The sequence below is a fragment of the Leopardus geoffroyi genome, chromosome B4 (genome assembly GCF_018350155.1).
Source record: "Leopardus geoffroyi isolate Oge1 chromosome B4, O.geoffroyi_Oge1_pat1.0, whole genome shotgun sequence".
In the NCBI taxonomy this organism is placed as follows: Eukaryota; Metazoa; Chordata; class Mammalia; order Carnivora; family Felidae; genus Leopardus; species Leopardus geoffroyi.
Genome location: NC_059341.1, coordinates 9967314 through 9985596, shown reverse-complemented (window position 1 = coordinate 9985596; position 18283 = coordinate 9967314). Strand labels below are relative to the sequence as shown.

General features: G+C 45.7%; 1 protein-coding gene across 5 annotated transcripts in view; it reads right to left on the bottom strand.

Moving 5' to 3' along the window:
- CELF2 (CUGBP Elav-like family member 2) overlaps positions 1-18283 on the bottom strand; it is an 836861-nt gene that overhangs the window by 378621 nt on the left and 439957 nt on the right. The window lies entirely within an intron of this gene.

Below are 18283 nucleotides of genomic sequence, written 5' to 3'. Positions count from 1 at the left end.
CTATCTGGAGAGGAGACCTACACGACTCTTCGCGTAGAGGGCCTTTCCTCTCTCGTGTCAGCCTGTTGCTGGGCCGTGACTTCATTATATCTGGGCTGCCGGGCCAAAAAGGCAAGACTCAGTGTCGCGTGGGGGACCAGAGTGTGATTTAAACGGAAAAGTGTGACCTGCCTTCTTTCCTCTTTGCCCAATGGTAAAGGGGCTGGCTTTGGAGGGGAGAGACACTGGTTGAACTGGAAAGCCTGAACAGAAGGCATGGAATTGAGGAATGCTCCAGTTCTCAGCTTCAAAAACCAGCGTCCTCGGAGGAGTTGAACAGCATGGAGCCATGCCTACCCACCCAGTCACCCTTCTCCTGGCCGGTGCCTACTCACTGAACAGAAACTTACCAAAATCAGGGCTTCACTATTTGGAGGTAAACAAGAAGGAGGTGCTGCAGACGAGTTCCTGGTGGGCTTGAAGAATGTGTCCTGATGGCTTTGGGAACTGGCTTTTATAGACACTCAAGGTCTAGCTAAATAGTAGGTCACAAAATAGAGAGGGTCACCAATGGCACAAGAGCTATTTGCACAAGTTACCACAATGCTATCTCTAGAAAATTACTGTTGCCTTGTACCATACGACAAAGTTCAAGTCTGACCATCCTGAAACGTGACTTACGAGGTGTTTTTCACGGAAGTTCTACTTCCGTTTGGTGTAGGCTTTAGCTTGGCAGATGCCATGCGTGACCTACCTTCGTAACAGGCCTTGAACAGGCGATCTCTTAACACGTGCTGATGGCTGAGGCCATTCTGTCTCAAGGACTTTAACTGAACTTGTATGTTTTATACTTGTGGCCCGAGGCAACTTAATCACAACAGTTGCAATTTTATATGCAAAAAACTGATAAATAAGTAAATGGTATTCAGTTTCCAAAAGAGGGTGGCGGCCGTGGGAAATCCTAGAAATAGTCACTGTTCCCATGTCCCTGGTGAAATCCTGGCAATTCCTCCACACTTCCCTGTGAAGGGCGGTCCCCGGGTAGCATGCCGTGATTAAAGCATGCCCCGTACCCCACCCCCAGAATAAAATCAACAGAATACTAAGGACCATATCCATCTCCCCCTGTGGTTGCTACTATTTACAAGAACATCGAGCAGTTTTCCTTTGCCCTTTGTCTGGACCCTGCCCCCGCCCCTCCCCATCTGAGATCCTGAGTGGTTTAAGCCTCTGGCCCCACTGGCTCAGACCCAATGTTTGCGGCGGCGGGGGGGGGGGGGGGGGGGGGGGGGGGGGACGAACAGAAACCGACCATCTTAAAGGGCTGTGTGGGCCACGTGCTCTCAACTGCAACCACTTTCCTCCGTGTTCCCTCAGAGTGATTTTCTCTGGGGCTCCAGCAACCCAAAGCTACAGAACACTCTCAGAAATACCCTTAGGATCACGGTCTTTCCCCAGCTCAAGCTTCCTGCTCCGTTCAAGGGCACGCAGTAAAGATGGAGGCACAGGCCTACGGAAACTGCAAACCAATGTGGCCAGATACCCACCCAGCCCTACCCCAGGGGATAATCTCAGAATGGAGGAGGGAGGCCAGGTGAGGGATGATGGCTCCTCCTTTGTAATCAGAAAAGCCCCTCAAGCAACCCAGAATCAGAAAGGGGACAAATACTCTTTTAACATAAAAAAAAGTCAAAGTTCTGTCAACCTGAAGAATGTGAATCTCTTAGTAGACAAAGTAAGGGGTTTTAGCCAGAAACAGGTCTTTACGGTGTGAGTCTGAATTTCCAGGTGGGATTGAGAAAACAACCGTCTGCAACCCTAAGCACCCCTCCTGTCACCCCCGTCCATGCCATCCTGTCTCCCACTCTGCACTTAGCATCCCCTCTCTCTTGTCCGTGGCAGTGAAATCAGGCTTGGGAGAGACCTCTTGGAGACACAGCCCACTTGGGAAGCAGACATGAGGACACAGCAAGGTTTAGGGACTGATAGGATATTCCAGAAAATGCAGGGGCTTTGGGAGTAGGACGGAGATGAATGGAGAGAGAAAGACTATGGGAAGGGAAGGAGTGGGAGGGGCTGGATGAGAGGAGGGAACATCCATATGGGGCATCCTCAAGTTCTGGGAGGGGAGACTTCACATGCTGTCTTACTCTGTTCCAGGGCCTATAACACAACATCACAGACTCGGTGGCACTTAAACAAAAGAAGTTTAGTTCTGGAGACTGGAAGTCCAAGATCAAGGCGCCCGCAAGGTCAGGTTCTCGTAAAGGCCTTCTTATTGGCTCATAGCTGGTACCTCATCACATGGTGGAAGAGGCTGGGAGTCTCTCTGGAGCCTCTTTTTTTTTTTTTTTTTTAATGTTTATGTATTTTGAGAGAGAGGGAGAGAGTGAGAGAGAGGGAGAGACAGCATGAGCGAGCACGAGCAGAAGAGGGGCAGAAAGAGTGAAGGAGAGAGAGAATCCCCAGCAGGCTGCCAGCACAGAGCCCGACACAGGGCTCCAACTCACGAGCTGTGAGATCATGACCTGAGCCGAATCCAGAGTCCACCGCTTAATGGACTGAGCCACCCAGGCGCCCCAATTGCTAACTTTTACAGAGAAGTTCTGTTTGTCAGGCGGTGTTCTAAGCACTTTACACATGTGAGCCTATTCTTCCTCCACTACGACCTATCATTGTTGTCTCTCCATTTTATGGATGAGAGAAGTGAGACCTGGAGAGGGTGACTTCACCACCCAACGTCCTGCAACTGGGAAACCAAATAGCCAAGAAACTTCTCACCGGGGGAGGGGGGCAGTGTGGCCCCACAGTCCACACTCTCGGTCATCTCTATACTGCAAGGGGGAAGGGGGGACACAACGGAAGGGATGCTGGGGCAGGGTCGGGCTGAGAATAGTGATTTGAAATAGGGACATCATGGAAAGCCTCACGGGAAAGGTGATAACTGAGCAAAACCATGCACAGAGTTGAGGAGGAGACAGGAGTCTATCCGAGGGAAGATCGTTCACTCGCAAAGCCCTCAAGGCCAGAGGGAGAGAGGCCTAGCCTGAGCAGTGTGACCAAGGCGGGGACCAGCAGCGACCAGGCTGAACGTCCTGGTCAGGCTGCAGAGGGCGGCTCAGAAACGCAGGTGAGGCCTGCGGCTTTCAGTCTGGAGAGTCTGAGGGGACACGTGGCACGGTCTGACGTTCATATTAAAGTTCTTGCTGCTGGGCTGGGAATACACTAGGGATTTCTGGGGTAGAATCTTGGAAACCAGTCAGAGGCTTGTTGACCTCCAACAACACAACACTGCCGGGGGGGGGGCGGTGGTCAAGGGACAGAAGGGGTCAGCAGGCCTTGAGGGCCCCCCTAAGCTCACGGTGAAGCCCCATGTCCCCGGGCTGTGCAGGGCCAGTTGACTGCACTGTTCACAAAGACCCGCCGACCTGCGGGCAAGGTTGGGAGATTCTGGACACCGGAGGAAACACGAACTTCTGTTCTTGGCTGCCTTGTGCTCACCAGATATCACTGACTGACATTCTTATTGACTTGGGTACAAGCTGTTCTCGCTCACCTCATCTCACTTTCCCCTCAGGGCTCTGATTCCTTCTTTCTTCAACTGTTACTTCTGTGGAGGAGAGCCCTGAACTCCACACCCCGGCCCACACACTTCTAACTTCCACCAGCACATCTACGATTCCCTATTTCCTATCCCACAGCCTCCGGATGCCCCTATTTCCTGACCACCAGACCAGGAGGCCAGATTTGTAGTTGGACCTCAATCCACCTTGGTTTTTGGCTCTCGTCCAAATGATGGTGCTTCCTATAAATTATCCTCTGAGACTTCTTCTCTTTCCATTCCCACTGCCATGCCAACGTCCTTCCCTTGGATGACATTTCCCTCCCTCTGGATGATTTCCAGAGCTGCCCAACTGGTTGCTCTTCTCCCAGACCCATCCCTCACTACAAACTCCTGTGAGCTCAACCTTGCCAAAGGCAAGCTGTGACCCTTGCTGCAAAATCCCCAGCTGTTCCTCACTTCCCGGTGTGGGTGTGCCCCAGTGTGGCGGTCCACAATCCCCAGATACGTCCAACTCTGTCTCCAGCTTCATTATTCCCTCGACGTAACTGACCCTGCACGGCTTGTGACTTGTGAGTCTTCTGTCGTATCCTGCACATTCCTGCCTCATGTTCTTGGAGCCACACCTGCCTTCTTGCAGCTTTCCCTCATTCCCTCTTCATGAAGACCTTCTTATTCTCCCAAATTGGAAGCATTTTCTCCCTCTTCTAAAATGACATAGTTGTCTTATGCATTTGTGGTACAGATGAGGACTTTTGTCCTATTACACTCTTCATGACCTTGGAAGCAGAAAGTTGAAGGCATTATTGAATGTCTGCGAGTGTCTATCAGGGAGTACTCTAGATGCTAGATACCTAGGTGCTAGGTACCAGAGTATCGATCCCAGGCACCTAGGTGCTCACTTATTCATTAACTTCTTTACTCCACAAACACTGAAAGCCAGGCATTGAGGACACCAAGGTAATAAGATACCATTCCCCTCTTCAATATGCTCGTTAGGTATTTAACACAACATGAAATAATTTACACATTACGGGAGTGGTAATCTGACCATCCTCAGTTAACAATTATGTTTCACGCTCCCGTCTACTCCTGCCCTCATAAATCAAGGTAATTACTTGGCAATCTGGCTGGGCCTTGTAAGGCAAAAGAGCTGTTCATGTCTTGTGTCAAATGGTGAAGAGGGAGGAGAGGAAAAGGGTAAATTACCCTGCTTCCCATCTGTGCCCAATCAGCTCTAAATCTCCAGGAAAAATGTGCTCAGGATCTCCAAAGACAGATCCTTCCCACAGTGCATCCAAAAGTAGGGTTTTGTGCAGTAGAAAAGGGGCTCGCTATAGGAGGTGTGTAAGCATATCTGAAACTTTGTGCTGATCTTTGATGTTTGAGAGAGCGTGTGCACTTCTAATGGATTTAAAAGGTTACCTTACCTCCCCCGACTGTATACACAGCTAGCAGAACAGGGCCCTGAAGGTCTGACTGGGACATGTGCGGCACATTTTAAAGACGCCCCGTGAAATGGACAACACAACTGTCCGCTCAAGCTCAGGTATGATTCTGATAAGTTACTGACCTTTGATACAACGTCCAACAGGCTGAGATTTAGAAATGTGTTCTCGGGGAGCCTGGGTGGTCCAGGCGGTTGAGCGTCAGAATTCGGCTCAGGTCATGATCTCATGGTTTGTGAGTTCAAGGCCCTCATCAAGCTCTGTGCTGACAGCTCAGAGCCTGGAGCCTGCTTCGGATTCTGTGTCTCCCTCTCTCTCTGCCCCTTCCTCTCCCTCTCTCTCTCTCTAAAAAATAATAAATATTAAAAAAAAAAAAAAAAAGAAACGTGTTCTCATCATACAGGAGATGCCTAAGATGGGGCAAACAAGTAGTTTAAATGCCCCCTAAAAGTGAAAATAAGAAAGCGTGTGAAGTGTAGTCAGTATATCATAGTGGTTAGGAGCTTTCGGAGCTAGTCTGCTTGGGCCGGAACGCTAACTCCACAGCTTACAAGTTGTGTGACCTTACATGAGTCACTTAACCTCCATATGCTTCATCTCTAAATGGAGATAATATAACAATCCTCAGAAGCGTTGTTATGAGTATTAATGAATTAATATGTATAAGACGCTTCGAACGGCGCCTGGCAATCATTAGCATCATGTCAATGTTTACTAAATACAATGTTTTTTAGACTTTGTCTTTTTTTTTTTAACTTCATCTTTTATGTTTTTTGGTGGGGAGAGAGAGAGAGAGCAAGCGGCAGAGGGGCAGAGAGAGAGGGAGGGACAGAATCCCAAGCAGGCTCTGCACTGTCAGCAAAGAGCCCGATGTGGGGCTCGAACTCATGAACTGTGAGATCGTGACCTGAGCCGAAATCAAGAGTTGGATGCTTACCCGACTGAGCCACCCAGGTGCCCCTAAGACTTAATCTTTTTAAGAAAAGAAGCATAGGGCGCCTGTGCCCATCAGTCACCCCACACGGCATGGGAATGTCTTCATGACCTCATCATTATTTGTAGACAACTCTCCGTTCCCGATGGTCTACGGGGCAGCCAACGTTATTTGTAAGAAAAGGAGAGGAGTAAGTTCTGCCACGCACAGTACATTTTTGTGCTTAATACTCTCTTCAACAGAAGAAAAACATCCAAAGAGGAAAAAATCTTCCCCAAATGATACCTGAATCAACCCGAATGAAAGATGAAAGTGGGGTAGGTAACATAACCCTCTCATAGGGGACACATGCCACAGCATTGCCGAGCACCGCGTGCGGTCCTGTGGGGAGAGAAGATCCCCCAGTTGGCCCTCTTTATGCCTTGTTTCCTCCTTGATGTGCAATTTCATCTTTCTGGGGTCTACATAAATCTCTCGCAGCCGGTATTATCTTCCCATCATGAGTGAGCGGCCATAACGACAGCCACCTGTTTTAGTGACTGAGCCAGGATGTCAACACTTGCAGCGGAGTGTTGTTAATCTAAGTAACCTTTCCCTTCAGGGACGCCACCCCCGCCCTCATGCAGTTACAAGCCATTTCCAGAGCACCTGTTCCCCCTCTCGTTCTAAAAGGTAAATTCCTCCCAGAGGGGGCCCCCTGCTCCTACCCCCACCCCCTGCCACGCCATTTGTATAAATCCTGCACTTTCGGTCGCTATGGTTTTCTCCATCGCACCAGCAGGGGGAAAGAGCGCAAGATGGAGACGTATTGTTTGAGCAAGCACATTAACATGCTGAAACGGCCCCGTCAGAAATTTGTCAACATTGTTAAGGGCCACCTTCCTGGGCTTCCGTCCGAGAACAGCTGCCCATACGGGCCGCGGGCCCTTGCGCCACCTCTTCCTGGACGTCAGGGGCAGAAATAGCCCCGGGGGGTTCGGTGCCAGGGGCTGCCATGCTCCCCACTTGCCACTCATCCGCACGGGGCGCCCCCCCCCCCCCGGCTCTCAGCACCTCCCACGAACCCGAACGCCGTTCCCGGGCTCCCCGACCCCGTTTTGGCAGCTGGCACAGAGACTGCCAATGTCAGAACCGTCCTGGCGAGCCCAGCTACTGCGAGCCCGCGTGGCAAGAGGCCGAGGTAAGACTGGGGAACACGTGCCAGGGTCTGGCAGGGAGCAGGTTCTGAGCGTCTGTGACCTGCTTTGCTCCCTCCCCTGAGTACCTAAGTCTTGACCATCCTTCCCAGGCCCGGGCTGCATCTCACCTCCTCCACGGAGCCCTCCCAGCCTCTCAGCTTGCACCGCTCCCTTCCTGGCCACGTTGGAAACTCTTCTCCGTCCTCTTATCTGTACTGCTGCACACACCTCCTCGTCCCGCTGCCCAAGTGCAGGTGGCCAAGACAGGAAGGGGGGGAAATGGAGTGAATTGTCTCCACCCACTACCTCTAACCTTGTCCTTCCTGCCCTGCGTCTCTGTGTCATGCTCATCAACAGCATCCTCTGCTCCTGGGCCACTGGCTTAGTACTGTTCCAGTCTACTCTTGGATGGAATGTCTGGGGGACCCACTGATGCCACTAGTCCCACAGATTGATCTGAAGCCACAAGTACCTTTTCTTTCTTCCATCCTGTTTAGATTTTTTTTTTTTTTTTGAGAGGGAGGGAGAGAATGCGATCGGGGGAGGGGGAGAGAGAGAGGGGGACAGAGGATCTGAAGTGGGCTCCGCTGACAGCAGGGAGCCCATGTGGGGCTTGAACTCATGAACCATGAGATCATGACCTAGGCCAAAGTTGGACGCTCAACCAACTGGGCCATCCAGGTGCCCCCATCCTGTTTAAATGGAAGGGTTGGCTCTCTTCTCTTTGGCTAATCCTTGCCATACCCTCTTGCCATACAGTCTTCTCAAGGACTGCACCCCCTTCTCCCCATCCTCTCTTTTTCCTTCCATGCATTTAGACATGTGCACATCTCTCCCATCTTTGAGAGACATCCTACCTCAAAGTCCATCATTTCCCACCAGCGACCACTGCATCTCGCTTGTCCTCCTTGATGCTGAGCTTCTTAAATGAATTTTCCAGACTTGCTCATTTCCAACTCCCTTCTAAATCCACTCCAATATGGCTGCCTTCTTACCTCGTAAGTCAATACCTGTGCTAGATACCCCTATCCCCCTGTTCCTTAGTGCATGTAATTACTGAGGTGCTAGTCTATGCTCTCTGCCCTTCACACACAAGATACCTTCCCCAGGCCAAATACGCTCCCGAGATTCAAAGGTCATCTATTTGCTAATGACACCTGAAATTATATATACACCCACACTGAGGGAAGAAGTGTTTCAAGAAGAAGGAAATGGCCAATGGTATCAAATACTTCCAAGAAGCTCAACAACATATGCACTGAAGTGTCTATACATGGGATTGGATTTAGCTGCACCTGAGACACTGGCAAACTCTGTAAGGTTCTGTTGGTGACAGTAGGGACAAAGCACTCATTTTGCAGATCAACTACCTAAACCCAATGAGGCTAAGTGCCTAAAGAGGCTCAAGGTCACACACCTAGGCAGATCCAGTACTCGAACAGGATTCCAGGGTAATATGTGCCCAAGACATACTGACTCCATCCCTTCATAGTGAGTACAGTCTGGACTTTCTCACTCTTGCGTACACAGAGCACTCCCTTTTGGGCCATCGCTAGCCCACCCTTAGCTGGTCAAGTTACAGAGTCAACCCGTTCAGGAGTCATCTGGGGTAAGTGACGGAACTAGATTTTTGAGAACAGTGTTTTGCCTAGGGCTCTAGCCAAGCATCCTGATCTTTCCAAATCCAGTCTTATAGCAGATACCCTGTTTTTCCCTATCAGAATCTGTTCATTCTAGTAAGAGGTACACACTTAAGTTTCTGCTCCTGCCCTCTATCTAGATCCCTGATCCTAGATCCTGCTCCTTTCAGGGCTCAACCAACTCTTTCTTCAGTGCCAGGTGGGGGTTCTGCCCCTCACAGGGCATCCTTTGACAGGGATACCTGTCTCATCAAACCCTAGAGCAGACATAGAGTCCCACTCTGAGTCTACTCTCAGCTTCAACTCTGGTTCCTTCTTAGCCATGGTGAGATGGTTTTCAATTACCAAAGAAATAATGATCACGTTTTTCTTGGCCCTATGATTTCTTTCTTCTTCACCATCAAGGTATTAATCCACATCACCACAAACAATTGAGTTGGTCTTAGAACACAACATTTCAACTCCAGCAAAAAATAACTCTCCATCAGATTGCGATTTGGAATCATATTTGTGTAAGCAACCTCTATAATGGCCCCCAGTGATCCTCACCATCTGGTATTTGTGCCCTTGGATAATCCCTCTTTTGAGTATGGGTTGGATCTTGTGACTCTTTTATAATGAAGGGAACACAGTAACAGTGATAGCATGTCTCTGATGAGATTAGGTTATAAAAAAGACTGTGGCTTCCATCTCATTGGCCATACCTCATATCTCACTACCTTGGAAGCCACATTACCTATGGAGAGGCCCACATAGCAGGAAAGTGGGGGAGGTTCCGGTCAACAGAAAACCAGGAAGTGGAGCTTCATTCTAATAGCCTACAAGGAACTGGATCCTTCCAACAACCATGTAAATGAGCTTAAAAGTGGGTCTTTCCCCAGCTGAGTTTTCCTATGAGATCATACCCCTGCCAAGAAAACTCTCACTTGCAGCTCTGTGACAGATCTTGAAACACAAGCCCTCAGGTAAGCCATGCCCAGATTCCTGACCCACAGAAACTGAGATACACATGTCTGTTGCTTAAAGCTGCTAAGCTTTGGGGGTAATTTGTTACACATAAACAGGATTCAGAGTAGGGAAGAAATACATCCAAGATTTTTATTTTTCTGAACCCTAAGTCAAAAGGAAGATAGAGAAATACATTTGCTGAAATTCAAACAGGGTGACAAATGCAGTGCTAGTGAAGGTCATTTGACTTTTGATTTCCAAGGTTAACTATTAAGAAGAGTATAACATTGAATTCCCATCATCCCAACAGAATAAATGGAGGAGATAATTAGTTGTCACTTGCTTGGTGTCACTTGCTTGTTTTATGTAGCTGTTTGGGTGGATGGAAAGTGAGTCTAGCATCCACGTTCAGAGTTAGCATTAATGAATTCCCAAAATATTCTTTTTTTTTCTGGGGTAAATTTACTTTACAACTACCACCATTGCCAACCAAAAATTAAATCAATAAATCAGTGTAAGGAAATTGTCAGGAGCTAGGAGTCCTGGAGAAGAAAGCAAGTGTTTATGGGCTGAATTCCCACAGCACTCTGTAACTGGCTTGCCACCCAATTCCAGGGCCTTGGGAGGCCCAGAGAGAGAGAGAGAGAGTGCAGCAGGCCTGGGGGCATGAAAGCACTTCAGTACTCCGGGTCTATGTGGGCCCCAGTGTCTCCGTGGCACATTTCTCCACTACTCAGGAAAGACAAAAAAGAAGCAATCATTGCCCAACTCTTTTTGCTTGTGTTTCTGTTTCTGGCAAGGACTACATATTTCTAACTTATTAACCCTTTGCTAGTACCGTCAAAGTCTGCATGTTTGATGTTGCTTTCTCAATGTGTGCCTTTTTCCTCTGCTGTGATTTGTCTGCAACAACATCACTCATCGCCCCAGAAAAAGGGACAAAAGAGCACATGTGGACTATAAGTTATGAAGTTAATTCAGCTGTCATAGTGAGAGAAGGTTGTATGCTAGCGAAATGGCCCTTTGAATGTTTTCACACATTCACTGAATCGAGGTACAATCATGAGGGCTTCAAAAGCTACATATGATGGGGCGCCGGGGTGGCTCAGTCGGTTGAGCATCCGACTTCGGCTTAGGTCATGATCTCACAGTTTGTGGGTTCAAGTCCCAGGTCAGGCTCTGTCCTGACAGCTCAGAGCCTGGAGCCTACTTTGGATTCTGTGTCTCCCTCTCTCTCTGCCCCTCCCTGACAGCTGTGTGTGTGTGTGTGTGTGTGTGTGTGTGTGTGTGTGTGTGTGTGTGTATGTGTCTCAAAAATTAATAAACATTGAAAAAAAAACCCACACACTTATTTTTGGAAGGAACCCCTCCCTCAAATCTTCCTCCCAACGTACCTGCATACCACACACACATATAAACACACTCATATTCATGTCTGGTTAAAGAGAAACACTCTCCAGTGGTAATTACCTACTCACATAATGAGAGCTCTTAGAATAAGAAATGCAAGCATTACACGCTGTTTCTAGATATTCTTATGCTTGGTGTCATGTATTTGAAACATCTGTGTGATTTACTGAGTGTTGGACTCTTCATTCAAAAATGTCAGTAGAATGTAAAGAAACCCACTTGTGTTGTACTGAACTTGCTCTCTGCAAACTTCCGGTAACCAAAGTGATTTTTTCATTTTTGTCTGGATGCTGGTCATGTGCTGTCCCAACGCTTCTCCCTACAACCAAGAAGCTAGTCTTTTCCCTGTTTTCTGATCTGGGACTTAGCACGGATAATCCACACAGCTAGCTCTTTGAAGATTCGCTAATAACTAGGAACTGAGTGGAATGTTGGAAATTCATATATACTAAATAATCCGAGGTGACCATCTCTTTAAAAATTAAGTGGATACAGGGTAACTGTGGATGTCCAAAGTGTAAGTCCCCTAGTGCGGGTCCCTTAGAGTTGAGGTGGTTGATACCCAGAGCTCTCTGCTCTCGTGCTTACCCTATCTTTCCTTTGCCCGTTTCCACATGCATAATAAATCTGACAGGCATAAAATTTAGATATTAGCTTGGGGACCTAAGTCAGAAGTAAAGTACCATTTAAAAAAGCGCTAAACTGAGGGTTGATGGGGGGTGGGAGGGAGGGGAAAGTGGGTGATGGGCATTGAGGAGGGCATCTGTTGGGATGAGCACTGGGTGTTGTATGGAAACCAATTTGACAATAAATTTCATATTAATAAATTAAAAAAAGGCGCTCTCTAGTCTTCCATGTATCCATATTGTTGGCTAACGTGTGGTCAATGCCAGTTTTTCCAATTCTACCTGTCACGCATTTTTTTCCCTCTCCTCCTCCCCTTCCTTATTTCCTTCACTCACTGAATAAATATTTACTGCCAGGTTCCAGGCACTAGGACAAGTGCTGGGAACGGAATGGTGACACGCTGATGAGACAGGTACTGTCCAAACCTGCTTTAATGCTCCTCATTTGCCCTGAGGGTGTCCTGCAGATCCTTCCCTAGAAGCCTGTGAATTCCTGCCTCTTTTGGTCTTTGAGGGAGTGAAAGAGCCTTTTTTCTGGCCTTTGGAATGCTTGGCTTGAGACTGGGGAAGGTGAAGTGCCCAAGAAGGAATGCTCCCAGGGTGCCATCAACCACTGACGGACAGGCCATTGTGGAAAATACCCCATCTGGCTTACCCCTCAGTGGGACAGTGTCCCACAGGTGTCCCCTGTGCTTGGGGCCCTGTGGTCCAAGAAGTAACCCTCATGAGCATCTGTTCATGGACTGTCCTCTCTTCCTCCATCACTTCCGCACTCCCTCATGTCCTTTGACTCCAGTCTTTGACTCAGGATTAGCTTTGGGGGAAACCCACTGAACTTACAAACTTACTGGGGAGACACAGAAAAGTAACTGAATTGTTGCAAAACTCCATTTTTTTTTTCCCAGTAGGAAAACAGCAGAATGCTAAAAAAAAAAATTTCAAATTGAGAATCTTCTAAACCTAAGCTGCCTGGTATGTTTGCGATGCTTTTTTTAACATATCCCGAAGTGTCAGGCAAACCCATAAAGTATTCATTCAAATGAAATTTGAAGGACATAGAAAACACAGGCATATTCTCTGAAAGAATTATCATGCGATGCCTTAAATAGAAGACACTTGCATTTTCCATTCTTCAAATTTAAAGATGATCCTTTGGCATTTGGGTCTTTGGACTGGCTGTACTGCTTAGCTTTTTGTTAAAGCTAAATAACATTTCCTATTCTGCAAAATAGTATAAGACCCTGAATCAAACCGATTCTTCTTGGTAAACTTTACTCGAATGCTGTTTTTCATCAACATCACATGCCTATTAGAAAATGAAAAACAGCTGGCTTTCCACTAACATGATTATTTTCCATTATTGAATTCTGAATATTCAGTGTTACCTGTCTCCCTCTCTATCCCTCTTGAGTCATTCCAAATGAGATTGCTATCCGAGACACCTCAGTTTACTTCAGTAACAGGGACAGGATGAATAGGAATCGAGGTAGAAAGAGGGAAGCAATACTGCTCCTATAATACTTTGCAGCTTCATATGGAATAAATAAAACAAAGACGATTTTAACATCTGCACAGTCAATAAATGTCAGTTTCCAGAAATCAGCTCCACAGCCCGTGAATTGACGACGGTGTTGAAGCTGATTCCTGAATGTGAATATGAATATATCTATTCACACTGTCATACTACCTAGACTTATATGGTCTACAGTCACTGTACAGAATGAGAATAATATCTTGGGAACTCAATTACTTGACATAAATAAGACTTCATATTTGCAAAATAAAAACTTTCTCATGGCCAAACTTCTGGTCTCTCCTGCAATGATAGCTACTTGTCATAAACTCAGAATTGAAAGTCAGATCTTGATTGATATTGTATCTTAAACTCATACGGGCTTGATAATAGAACACTGCCTTTATTTAGTTCTTTTCAATCCACAGGCTTCTACAGTGGTTTTATAGTTACTCGGAGTCTGGAAAGAAATTCCTCCTGCAGTGCTAGTTTCCAAAGTGCTTTGTACTACTTACCATGATATGGTACTTGTAGTACTGTTGTACTGTTTGCTTCTTAAAAAGTAAATAGTGACAAGCCAACCACAGATAAGGTAGAATAATATGAATAAGAGCATCAAGTCCTGAAGGCATGGATCAGAAGTTGGTAAGTGACCACTCACCAAGTGGTCCAAGGACCGGAATCCTTAGAGCTTTGGAAATGCAGAAGGTCACGTCCCACTATGGACCAACTGCATCAGAATATGCATTGAAGCAAAACCCTCTGGCGATTTACAGGCACAGGACAATTGGAGAGGCACTGTTGTACAACATGATATAACACGGTATAAACAGATACTGAAAATGAAGCTTTTGTCCCCAGGGCCAGGGATCTGGAAGTTACCAGAGAAGTGTTGGGGGGTGGGGTGAGGTACAGACAGCCAGAAAGCAGCAGTTGAAGGGGTTTCTAGGTCTGTGGCCCCCCAAACAAGCTTGAAATGATTGCTGGACTCCCTCCATAGCAAGCAAGTACTGGCTTGTCCAGCGAGCCCAAATTGTGTTGTCATGAGGACGTCCTTTTGACTCTCTGACACTCAGTCTGGTCACTTGTAAAAACAAGGAGATGACACAAAATAAGCTCCATTTAGTTCTAAAGTTCTATCATTCAACATACAAAAAAGTAACAGGCTGGGGTGTATAGTGGGGGCAGAACATTCACATAACACAAGGATATTTTCACAATTCTTGTACAGATTACTTTGCGATTTTGGGCGATTTTTGTATTAGAATAGGACTATTGTTTCACAGAGAGTAACTTTTTAAGGGAAAACATTTATTTTTGGAGAATTTTTGTATTGAGTGAGAGTAACCATTTCCTTATCCTTGGTCCTTCTAAAGCTCTTTTTGCTTCCTTCTACTTTCTAAAAGTCAACTACACTACACACGTATATCAGAGAAGGGACAGAAGCCAGCCAGAGGCAGAGAGGAAGAGAGAACAGAGAAATATGTAAGGGCCCTTTGTAGTCACTGGGCTGAGAAATCATGGCGACCTCTCTGACTTCTTCTTGTGCTCCAGACCATGGTTCTTTGGTGCGGCCTCACTTCCCGATTCTAACATAATGCAGCTGTCTCCCCTTACCCACGGGAGACACATTACAAGACCCTCAGTGGATGCCTGAAGCCTTGAACCTTGAACAGTACTGAACCCTACATACGCTGTGTTTTTTTCTACGATAAAGTTTAATTCATAAATCAGGCATCAGAGATGAACAACAATAGCTAACAATAAAATAGAACAACTATAACAAGATACCATAATGAAAGGTAAATGAATGACATCTGCGCTGTACTCACCCTTACTTGTTTGTGATGATGCGAGATGATAAAATACCTATATGATGAGATGAGGTGACGCGAATGATGTAGGCGTTGTGACAGCGTGGGGCTACTAGTGACCTTCTGACCGTATGTCAAAAGGAAGATCATCTGCTTCTGGATGTGACTGGCTGTGAGTACCTGAAACCATGGAAAGTGAAACCACAGATAAGGGGGGACCACTTCCTAGCTACAACAGGAGCACAGTGTTTTCACCTGCATAAGCATCCCTGTACAATGTCTGAATGGACACGCATTGAATCTACAAGGTTCAACAACCACTGGGCTGTAAGCTACCAGGGGGCCTCTTTTGTGATCGATTTCCCTTAACTGTATACCTAAAGTTTGCCCAAAGCATTCCCAAACTAATCTCTGCTCTTCTATAGGAAAGCTTAATTTATAATATTTAGGCAATACTATAGTTAGGTTACAAAAGAAACAGCTAAAATGTTGCACTCCTTTTGGGTTTCAATTCACCATGATATTAAGGAGAGAAACTCTTGCATCGTGAAAGTTGAACTTGGATCGAACTTTCTCAACTGAACGCTGTCAGCTGCCAGAGCTTCAGGCAAGAACCCAGAAAAGATAAAACTCCAGTCATGATGGAATTAGCCAAGCAACACCAGGCCAAGGCCAAATGAGAGCAGGCTGCATACATGACTCTGTGGCCAACAGAACCCTCTGAACAGCGTTAAGCACCAAAGTTTCATAGTGAATGTTAGGAACAAGATGGCAATTGAGGTGGGTGTTTAAAAGGAAAGCACAGTCGAATGTGTGAGTCACCCCAGAGAATTCTTTGCTTTATTCCCCTGAGAAATTGCCAGAATGAATTAGAAACCAGTTATGTATTACACTTATCTCTGCTTCAACATTGTTTGTCCTTGAGGACTTCCTATCAAACTTGCATCTCACTAACTTGGCAAAGGATGCTACTATGCAGCCACAGAATCTGTGTGCATGTTCGAAATGACTACAAGACTTCTGTGCAAAGAACTCTCAAGACCACAGGGAATGTTCATCTAGATATCTGGCTTGATCCCAAACTCAGTATCAAACAATCCTCTTTGTAGCACCACATTTTCCAGCAAACTCTTCCTCCAGACCTCCCTGGTTTTTGTGGGACAAAAACATTGTGGGACATGACATTCCCAAACTGGAAACTTGACAGTTGTTTGCTCTCTCTCCTTTGTCGCTCAGGTCTAAGAAAATACTATTGATTTGTTCTTCCCAGTATTTTCTGCAATCAACCACTGCTTTTTTCTTCCTACAGAGCCCAGTCTAGTTCATGCATTTATTATCCTCATGTGAGCTATTTAGAAAGTTCATCTTCCATTTACTCATTAATTCCTTTGGTGCATATTTCAGCACCTACTATGTGCTGTAGGCACTGTGCTAGGTGCTGGAGGATAAAAAGGGGAGCAAGCTAGTGCTCAGGTAGTTTGTGGGCTGGTGGAGCTCTTCCCATTGGGGTTCATTTTGCAGGACACATTCAGGTTACCTTCCTAACACACTCTCTGAATCATACATTCATCCTGCTCAAATGCCTCCAACAGCTTACTAAAAGCAAAGCAAACCAAAGGAAAACTCTTTCTACCATTTTAAAGCTTGCAGGCTAGCTTCTACCTACTTTTCTAATCCCCTATTTTACTATTTTCTCGACAAACCATCTGGTTGAAACCAGCTGGCTGAATCTCCATTTCAGAACATTCCCTATTTCTTGCTCTTTGCTTTGTGACTGCTGTTGCTTTTCCCAAAAGATCCACATCCTCCATCGTGGTGCTTTTCTAATTGTCATATAAAATATGTTCTTTCTTTCTTCTGAACATATATATTTGGTCAATTTACATAATACTCAATGCATTCCATAAACATATTCCCAACTTCTCATGTGATAGACTCTGTGCGAGGCGCTGGGAACTAAGGAAGAGCATGCTTTCTCCTATTATAATTCTAGTTTTCACCTTTACAGTCTTTTGGTTCTCAAAGGCAGGGATCATGGTACCTTGTAACCTCTGTAGAGCTTTATATATTTACTTGCTCATATGGGTAGTCAATGACGCAGCTAGTCGTAATGATATTGTTAATACCAGTGGAGTCATTTAAAAATTACACTATTTGTTATGTCAATAATCGTCTTCCTTACTCATCACATATTTTTTTTAACTGTGAACTAACCACAGAAACCTGTTTCTCTGAAAGCTTCATTTGGGAATGATGTTACTTTAGAAGGGGAACTCAGTGACTATAATGAATTATGAACCACCAGACATCACTCTTGTAAATACTAGTTCCATTGGTCTGAATCTGGATGAAGAAGGGTCTCAAATATCATATTATAATGGTAGTTTCCACTTATTCACTGGATACTCATGGTCCCAATATAGATTTCTCTTTAGAATCTTTTATGTAGCTCAGCATGACTCCCTAAAGTTGCATCCTCTCTCCCCCCAGAAAAGCATGACAAGCAGAGGTTTAAGGATGAATAGTCAGGCTAAAGGGTGAATTTATTTTCTCTGTTGGCTTGTGTCACTGCCTCAGTTTGGTTTTATATAGTGTTATGTGAGTTTAATATTGCTTATTTGAAAAATGAAAACAACATAGGATGCTTGAGTGGTTTGGGCCCAAAAGGAAATCTGTATTTTTGCCAGAAAGAAGGAAAAAGGGAAATACATAACAGAAACATTCACAAACCGAATCTGAAAAGAAAGGTTTATGAGGTTTAAAACTATGTATATGAATAAAAATGAATTTTATTGATTTATAGAATATCGGCAGCTTGAAAATTCCAAACATCAGTGGAGGTAAATGTTTGAGAAGGTATAAAAACCAAACCATCCCTGAACAGGGATAGAAATTCTCCCACCTGGTATTTTGTCAAAGCTCAGTGGACAGCAAAATCTGAAACCCTTCAGGGAAGTGAGAGCAGCTTTTTCTCCCAATGTGTATGCTTTCTACAACAAAGTGGCTTTAAGTAAATATGAGAAAAATTGTATTTAACACATAATTTTATCTTGTCAGCTTCCCTCTGAATACAAAAGAAAATGAACAGTGGAAGATTATGAAACAAAACTATTTACCCAAGAGGCCACAATGGCCCTTTGGATGCTGGAGCACTAGGTTTGCTTCCTGCAGGCTGTGCCTATGTGTGTGCGCGCCTGTGTGTATGTGCCTGTATGTGTGTGTGTGCGTGTG